This window comes from Castanea sativa, chromosome 5 (assembly GCF_040712315.1).
Source record: "Castanea sativa cultivar Marrone di Chiusa Pesio chromosome 5, ASM4071231v1".
Lineage (NCBI taxonomy): Eukaryota > Viridiplantae > Streptophyta > Magnoliopsida > Fagales > Fagaceae > Castanea > Castanea sativa.
Window position 1 is genome coordinate 78347662 of NC_134017.1, and position 10229 is coordinate 78357890.

Consider the following 10229-nt stretch of genomic DNA (forward strand, 5'->3'; position numbering starts at 1 on the left):
TTCATTAATGAATTTGCCCTTAAAGCAACCAAAACAGGCTACGTTATAGTTTTTTTTTTTTTTTTTTTCACATTCTACTCGAGGTACTGATTCGGTTAAAAGAGGGATGCAGCAAAGATTAAATAGAACCTATGATTTTCTAACTTTCACATCTCCATCCACCTCTCCCGGAATGGACCACGTGGATTAAAATTTTACATTAATGTTGTCAATACATAAAATTGGAGTTTGTGAAACTCGAGTTGTTACAATAAACTCGACTCTAAGAGATTCAAAATGCTAGTTTCATAGATAATTTTAGAAATATACAAACTAACGAAATTATTAACAAGATAGTGTTAAATTGCAAAAAAAATCCGGTTTAGGACCCTTCTCAGAAGTTTCAAATGTGAAATCATAATTGTGATGGAACAATTCTGTTACTAGTCTAAGTAATTGCTTTTGATTTTTTATTTTATTTTTTTATATCCGATTTATGACCCTTCTCAGAAGTTTCAAATGTCCAATCATAATTATAATGGAACAACTCTGTTACTAGCCTAAGTTATTGCTTTAATTTTTTTTTTTATAAAAATCCGATTTATGACCCTTCTCAGAAGTTTCAAATGTCAAATCATAATTGTGATGGAACAATTCTGTTACTAGTCTAAGTTATTGCTTTTATTTTTTTTTTTTTTTTTAAATTTATGGAAACAGCTTTAAAAAAAATTATGTTGGCTTTTGCAAACAAAAAGTATATCCAATCTTTCGGCATGAAGTCATAGATTCTAGAGAAAGCTGGGACTGCGCTTGGAATAGAACAAAGATTTAATGGAACAACAAAAATATCAATCTCTTATATGATCTCTGTTAAATTATGGCACGAAAGGTGTCCATCATATTTTTTTTTATTGCACAAATTCTGTTTCTGGTCATAATTAATAGTTTTGAAGATTGCGTATCTCACTGGATGATAATTTTTTTTTTTTATTTTTTAATTTCCAAGAGGCATTTCCTTTTGAAACCAGATTGCGTTTTTTATTCTTTCTTATGTTTCATTTGCAACTTAAGTTTCTTTTAGCGGACAGTCAACAAAGCGGTCTTCCTCGTGAAAACTTAATAAAGCACTAAGAATCAAAAATTATGTGAACACTCTAGAGAGTCTAGCCAAGCTTTTGCCACAACGGCCCACAAGCACAAAACAATGTCCGCATTTCACACTTCCCGCTCGACACGAAATGCTCAAAAAGAGATGCATGAAACTCGGTTTCATACTTTCATGGCATCTTCAAAGCAAAAGGCCAGCTGGGAATATATTAAAATAGAAAATAATGGTCGGTGGTTTCTTTTATTTTTGTGCGCTTGGTATGGTTCATTTGGCACATACAAAGTTTTTTAATGTTGCACAGCATGATGAGTATTAATCCAAAATAACATCTACAAGAAAAGTATATATACACACACACGCAAAAGATAAAATAAAATAATTACACTATTTGAGTTGAAATTCTATAGTTCACAGTTAAAACAATACAAATATATTTAAAACGAATATATATATATATATATATATATATATATATATATATATATATATATATATATATATATATATTGAACTTTTGACTCTGTGAGAGTGAGAGTGAGAACATGAAATGGAGAAGTGCATCAGGTTTTGAACTTTTAAATTTGTATTTAACCAAAATGAAATTGTTTTTAATGTGAAACTAGAGAGCACTATGGTTGAATTGGTCATTTATTTCATATATTATTAAATTATTAATATATGTTTAATATAAAATAAATAAATATATCTGGGTGGGTGCGTGGGTTTTGTGTAGTTTTGTTAGTATAAAATCGCACATCGCACCGTACAGTGTAGTGCGGTGCGGTTCACTACCACTTGTAGTGCAGTGTGGCTACTCAATTTTACGGGCAGTTTTGATCGGTTTGGATGTGGTCGTGCATTTATTATAGTTTGATAAACACACCTAAATGAAATAGTTATTCATGTATAATAGTAATTCGGTCATTTAGTTGCATCTTTATTATATGGATTAGTTATTACATTTCCATAGGAATAAATAAGAATAAGTATTCTTCAAGAAAGAAAAATCTATTCTGTAATTGAGAATAGCTATTCTCGCCTCCTCTCAATCCTAGCCCCAAAAAATCCCTAAGACCGAAATTATGCCAAATTGAAACACATGAGCCATTTGTAATCTATCTAAAATGATGTTATTTCAGTATATTGAGTGATAACTATTTACATTGCATGGTGTAGCAGGCTATGCAACGAATTTAGTACGTTGTATTTCGTAGTGAATTTTTTTTGGGTAGATTTATAATTAACTTCTGTTGACAAACTTAATTGTAGGTTGTAATAATGTGTTCAATTGGTCTGGGATAGAGTAAGAATATTGCTGGCAAAAATGGAGATTGGCCCTTTTTAGCAAACATTCCAGCAAAATGTCCATTTTCTGAATTTATTTAGGTCCATGTCTCTGTTTTTTAAACTCAATTTTCAAAAAATCGAGTTACACGTAACTTTAAAAACTTTAAAAAAAAAAAAAAAAAAAAAAAAAGGTGGAACTTGAGTTTGTGGAACTCGAGTTCAACTTAAAAATTTTCTAAGAAACTCAATTTTATAGATATCAATTAACTTTCATATTGAAACTCGATTATATTAAAATTGGGTTTCAAAACAGGAACATGAACTTAAATAATTTCAAAATAAGCGCATTCTGCTGGAATGTTTGCTAAAAAGGGGCAAATCCTCATTTTTGCCGAATATTGCTCGTATATGTGGACAATTGTTTTCTGACGAATGTTGTATAGTGTTACGTGTGGCACTTTTTTGCTGCGTCTATAGGTGAGAAACTGATTTGGGACAAAGCAAGCAAAAGAAGGAGATGAACAAAATATTATACTTGAGGGGAGTGAATTTCTAAAGAGAACACGTGAAGATCTTGTGATTTTTATAGAAATTAAAATGAGGGAAATTCGGTCTTTTTTTAATTATTGTAGATGTCATGTGCAAAGTTACATGTCTCTAATTAAATTTCATGATTTTTCATGTAAATTAACGGCTAACTAAAGATGGGGTGCAAACTGTGCAGGAGATAATATTTTAGGAGAGTTAAGCGTGTATTATTCTCATAGTTTATGAGGTAAGTGTAACATAAGATATAGTTTAATGAGGTAAAATTGAATTTTCTCAAGTTATTTCATTACAATATCTTCCATTCTCCTAATATAATTTTCATGCAGTGTACCAAACATGCCATTAGCGACCAATAACCTAAGTGATGTGTTCTTTTTAGAAGATGCAAGCATGTGAGTTTTTAAGACTCGAGTTCTACGTGGATTAAAATTTCACACTAGTGTTGCCAGCACATAAAACTCGAGTCTATGAGACTCGAATTGCTACAATAAACTTGAGTCTAATAGGCTCGAGATGGTAATTTCATAAATAATTTCGGAAACATGCTAATTAACCAAATTGTTAGCAAAATGGTGTTAAATTGCAAAATATATATATATCCGATTTATGACCCTTCTCAGAAGTTTTAAATGTCAAATCATAATTGTAACGGAACAATTCTGTTACCAGTCTAAGTCATTGTTTTGAAAAGAATTTTTTTTTTTTTTAGAAACAGCATAAAAAAAAGTTGATGTTGGCTTTTGCAGACAAAAATATATCCAGTCTGTCGGCATGAAATCATAGATTCTAGAGAAAGCTGGGACTGCCAGCGCTTATAGTTTGATTAGGAATAGAACAAAGATTAAATGTAAGAACAAAAATATCAATCTCTTATATGATCTCTGTTAAATTATGGCACAAAAGGTATCCATCATAATTTTTTTTTTTTAATTGCACAAATTCTATTTCTGGTCATAATTAATAGTTTTGAAGATTCCGTATCTCACTTGATGATAACCTTTTTTTTCTAATTTCAAAATAGGCATTTCCTTTTGAAACCAGATTGCTTTTTTTCTTCTTTTTTATATTTTATTGCAACTTAAGTTTCTTTTACCAGCCAGTCAACAAAGCGGTCTTCCTCTTGAAAACTTAAAGCATTAATTAAGGGTATATTTGGATAGAATTTATTACTGAAAATTGAAAATACTGTAGCAAAATAATTTTTAAATGTGTAAAAAACACTGTTCATGCCAAAAGTTATTGTTCATTGGCCTAAAATCACTATTCATGGCCAATAAACAGTTAAAAACAAGCGTAAAAAAAAAAAAAAAAAACTTGGACGTGGATGCGCGTTTGCGCAATCCAGACGCCCTCTAAGAATGAAAAATTATGTCAACACTCTAAGGGCTATTTGGTAACGTTATTGTAGTAATGTTGTTTGTATTTTTTAAAAATATACGTGATTGAAAAAGTGTGTGAAAATACGTTTAATATTGTTTAAAAACTGAAAATTGTTACCTAAACTACCGTACCAAATAGCCCCTAAGAGTCTAGGCTCAAAATTTCTATGAAACTCAATCCAAGCCAGGCTTTTGCCACAACGTACGGCCCACAATAAGCACAAAACAATGTCCGCATTTCACACTTCAATTCCCATTAGACACGAAATGCTCAAAAAGATAGAGTTGCATGAAACTCGTTTTCATGGCATCTTCAAAGCAAAAGGCCAGGGAATATATTAAAATGAAAATTATGATCGGTGATTTATTTTAGGCAAAAATACAAAATTGGCTCTCTAATTTTCACATTTTTTCATTTCAGTCCTCTAACTTTAAGTTTTGTCAATTCAGTCCTCTAACTTTCAATTTTTGTCAATTCAGAATTTCGTTACAACTCAGTTAGTGCTGTCATTAGAACCACTAAAACGACGCCGTTTTGCATGTGGTTTTTAAAAAAATAATTGGAATTAAGAAAAATCTAGAAAAAAAAAATTAACATTGGCACATGCAAAGAGAGAGAGAGAGAGAGAGAGAGAGAGGCTGAGTTCACTTATTGGCACATACAAAGTCTTTTTTAATGTTGCACAGCATGATGATTATTAATCCAAAATAACAACAAAAAAGAAAGTATATATATACACAAAAGATAAATCAGCATTACAAGTTTTTTTTTAATTTTAAATTTAGTATTATAATTTTTTATTCATCCATCTCTTCTAATGTCATAAATTTTAGAGGTTTGCGAATCAAAGAATATCCAATAATGAAAAACTACCAATTTAATTAGGATGGACATCTGAGGTCAAAAAAATTTGTAAGTAAATAAAAATTGAAGCAAATATTAATCATAGAGATTCAAACAATAAAAACTTACTAATGACCTTGTTTTTCATGAGAATCCCTCCCACTTGACCCCCTTGGTTTGTCTTTCATGGACAAACCAATTTGTATAAAATAAAGTAAATAATTACACTATTTTTAGTTGAAATTCTATTGGTCACAGTTAAAAAATTATAAAAAGAATGCCAAAGAAATTTAAAAAAAAAAAAAAAAACGATTTGACATATGTGCCTTTACTCATAAAATGGATAAAAACAACAAATAATAACTTCTAATGGCAATTAAAAGGATAAAAACAAAACGAAATAGGATAAGAAAATGGTGTCATCCCTTGATCATTTTATTCCAAATATTTTTCCTACAATTTTCTTAACAAATAAATCAAAATCTCATACAACTATCAAAATCATATGAGCAATAAATGAGAAAAAAAGAAAAAGAAAAAAGAAGAGGAGATAGAGAATTAAGAGAATTACTTTGAAAGGAAGGACTACTCTTTCTTAGAGAGAAAGAGAGAGGTTTTTGTTTTTTTTTGAAGTTTAAACAGTAGGATGAGAGGTATTTATTTATGTTTAAAATTTTGCCAACTATACAGAAGGATTAAGGAAATGTGAAAGTGCCTAAATTTTAATGGACATCTAAATTTATAAATCTCAAAAAAAAAAAAAAAAATTACACAATTTTACATCAACAACTGAAAAGTACAAATCTACTACCAATTTTACACATCTACTAACATGCACAAATTTACACAAATCTCAATGCCTTGTCTGCTCAATGTCGTCCTTGCTGAGGTTGTTTGAAAACCATGATGAGACATCATCATATTATCGATGAATTGAGGAGGTCAATCTTGTCATTGTTGCCTACAAGCGCTAGAAGAAAGCTCCATCTCGTTCTCCATGAGTCGACTTCATTGTTGAGGTCCTCCAAGATAATGGCATCCCTATCCTCAGCCACTCAAAGCTACGAAGTGAGAGAAAGGGGAGAAATAACTAATAAAGATGATAGATGAGGTGCTACTGGAACACAAAGATAATAGTAGGTATCTTTTTTTTTTTTTTGATAGGAAATAATAGGTATCTTACACATTCAGCCAAAATAAATTTTTTAAAAATTAAGGGAGCTTTCACATATACAAAGAGTGAAATGAAATTCTATTAAACCCACAACCAGCTCAACCACCTAGATTTTTTTTTTAAGTTTTATATATATTTTCTTTTTTTTGATAATTCAATAATTACAATGGAGTAGAGGAATTTAACTCTCCACTCTTTCAAAGCCATCCTCCATGCTTCAAGTCGGATAGTTTCAAGTATATTTGTGTGCCTAGGCTTAATGAACAACAACAATATTAACATAAAAAACTTTACAAGGCTACAAGCACAAAATTGAATGCAGCAGTTGACCTCAACTCTTTTGCATTAATTTCAATACTCGAAAAAGTATATTAAAAAAAAAAAAGGAAAATATATGCCACTTTTGCATATTTGGCCTATTATAAAATTCAAAGGAGAAAACTCCTGTATGATATGAAGTAATGCCGTTGATAGAAAACGTACGGCACCATTTTGCTGAACTACAAATTTAAACGGACGTCATTTTTGTCAACGATGTTAGGGAAATTATTGAAAGGTTCTACTCAAAACCTTTTGAAAAGATATAGGATTTTAATTGAAATTTTTAAAATGAGTATGATTAGTTTATAACTACTACTATTCCATACCGTTTAAAACACGATTTATTGTTATCATTTTTTTTTTTTTTTTTAAAGTTTGAGGTATGTCCAAGTTAAGCTATTATAATCACATAACCAATAAGAAATAAATAAATTACGCTATAATTGGCAGTCCAAGGAACTCATAGTCTCATCACCCAATTGAAGTCTTATATCATGTCCAATAAAAATAAAAAGTCCTATATCATGAGATTCATGACAAAGAATTTTTTTCCATTATCAGTTTTTGTGATTTTCTTTAGTCAGGTGATAGCCATCGAGAGGGGATGCAGTAGCAACATTGGTTTCCAATCGATAAGCAAGGTGATAAGAATATTCCAAATACAGAATGTCAAGGTGAGCAATCAGATTCACGTCGACAGCAAAAGAAGCACTTAGAAACAGTCCCATCCAAGCACTATCAATGCACAAACATTTTCTGAACCATTTTTTATGCCTCTTTTTACTACAGTCTTTGCTATTGAAGAAGAAAGAAAATTGATTTTCCCATTAGTCGTTACTTCAATGAAGCTATGCTCGGAGACCAGTTGTTTATAGTTGCTACAGATATTACCAGAGAATCTCTCACTGCCGTTTATTTGGGCCTCTACAGAAGCGTATGATGCAGCCCATTCCTGCAAAAGTGGACCTTGAATAGGGTATGTTTAGTGTTGTTTTAACTGGTCATGTCTTCTAGACCAGAGATTCTTTCGTTTTTTCTTTTTAATTTTTTTATTAATTGTTTACAATCATTTGGACAAAGAAATTTGATCCTTGATTTTCTTAAAAGAGATCAAATAATGTCATTGAATTAAAAGATTTTTGGTCTATCATTCTAGCCCTAACTTGTGTAATGTAATATTCAATTCTTGTGATTAATTTTATTAAGAAATTTAGATCCCGGTTGATAGAATTAACAAGTTTTAAACTTAAGTTATTAATTAAATTTATTATGAATAAAACTTGTTAAAACATACAAACATCAATATCATGTCAAATATAAGTGCAGCGGAAAAGTAAATAAGACAAGAAATGATGACATAAAAAAACTAATGAAACAAACTAATTTCATAGTAAAAAATCTGAGGGAAAACCTTCCTGAAAAGCAATCCACTATAGTGAAGAGAAGTTTTAGATCTAGTACAAACTTTTATCCCTAAACTCTATAATCCCCGTAAATGAACTTACAGTAGAAACCTTCTACCACTTCAGAACTCTTCAATATATGAATGCCACCCTTTTGATGCACAGATCCCAGTACGTGACTTACTCCTTTGCACGAATCCTAGTACATGACTCACTCATCAACTTGAGGAAGAAGAATGTTGGCTGCAAAGTTATTCACTTCATTAATAATGAAGATCAAAAAACACTTGGTTACAAAATCCTAAGCCGCAAAGACGCAGTAACTTCTTTTAGAGAGAATAAGGTTTCGGTCACCTTTTGCATATGTTCTCCTTGTATTCTCTTATGTGACGGCCTTTAAAATAAGCCTTATATATGTTTAGGGTTGTGAGAAAGGAAACCTTACACATACATGTTAGCATGGGCCGAAAATCAGATTTGAAAATTTGAATTTCGTAAAGCTCAATAGATACGGCTGTTGAGCTTTAATGAATCAACACTTCTTCACTTGTTTCTTGGATAGATTTGCATGGCTTAATAATAGACTTGAACTCTTGTTCTTTAGAGTATTAAACACATCCTAGATCTACCCAAATACAAGTAAAGTGCGTTTTGTCAAAGGATTAACCAATTACATAAAATAGTGACATATGTTCCTAATCATTGAATCACATATGTCCTAACAATCTCTCCCTTTGGCAATCCATAACAAAACCACAACAAACAAATGAACATACAAGAGAAGTCATAAATCACTCAACTCATATTCACTTGTTGAATACAATAAAATCTATCATAACACAAACTCTTGAAAAACTTTACAAAAAGAGAGTTCATGGCAAGTAGACTTTGACAACTTGTATTTCTAAAACACTTAAATAAAACTCATCAAGGTATTTTAGTGTGAGACAGAAATAAAAGATTACATATAACAAATAAGAAACATGTTTATAAAAATAGAAAAGAAACAACACATGTAGTGGTAAATGAAGAAAACATACAACATCACATATATATCAAAGACAAGCATAAATGTATGTAAAAATAGTCACAAGACCCATGTATAAGAAGAAGGAAGTAAGCACTCCTTCTAACAAGATGAAACACATCTCCCCCTTACAAGGGCATGTATTTCACCCCTTAACATGTAGAATTTTAAGAAGAAACCACAAAATCTCCACAATTTCTCCCCCTTTTTATCATGATTGACAAATGGTATAAGAAGCTATAAAGCCTCACCCGAGAAACATAAAAATGATAAAAAATGATCAATGGGGCATAAGGAATCTATAAAAATGCATGAATGTAATGAAACAAGATGCTTTGGGTGACAAGAAATATACAAAACATGTGAAAAACAATGCATGCAAGAAAATCTTGATCGATCGAGAGGTATCGAACAACTATCGAGCCAACCTCGATGGATTGAGAAGGTGTCGAGGATCTATTGAGCAGACAGAAACTTTCTCGATAGATCGAAAAGCTGTCGAGGAGCTATCGAGATTGTGATAAGAAAAAACAAAAGAGCTCGCTAGATAACCTAGCTGTCGAGAGGTGTCGAGGAGCTGTTAAGATTACTTAAAAACAGTTTTTCAAAGAAGAGAAAAACACAGACATGAATGCAATCAAACATGCAACTCAACCAATGATCCAATCAACATATTGAGCCCTCAAAAACATCTCTCAACAAAAAAAATGTCATGCATTTTGATCCAAAACACACACACACACACACACACACTAAACAAGTCTAAACAATTTTATATTTCAACAACAAGTCAAGACAGTTTAGTGAGCATACATTAACGCATGTAAACCTTGTGACGGCCAAATCACATTGTACCTGCACATGTATCAAAAATTGCAAAGAATTTTGCATTTTGTGTGTGTGAAAACATCGCAAAATTGCATAAAGGTCTCTATGTTATGACGATTTGAGGTATGAGTAAATCAATTTAACTCACACACGATCATAACTATTTGATGTGGACTATCACATTCGAGGTATATCCTATAACTCCCACATCTCTTAGAATACACGTTTGCAATCATGTTTTAAAGCTTTTTTTTTTTTTTTTTGCTTTTATTTTTTTTTGCATATTTTTCCTTTTTATTAAGTATATAATACATGAGTATATAAAAGAGA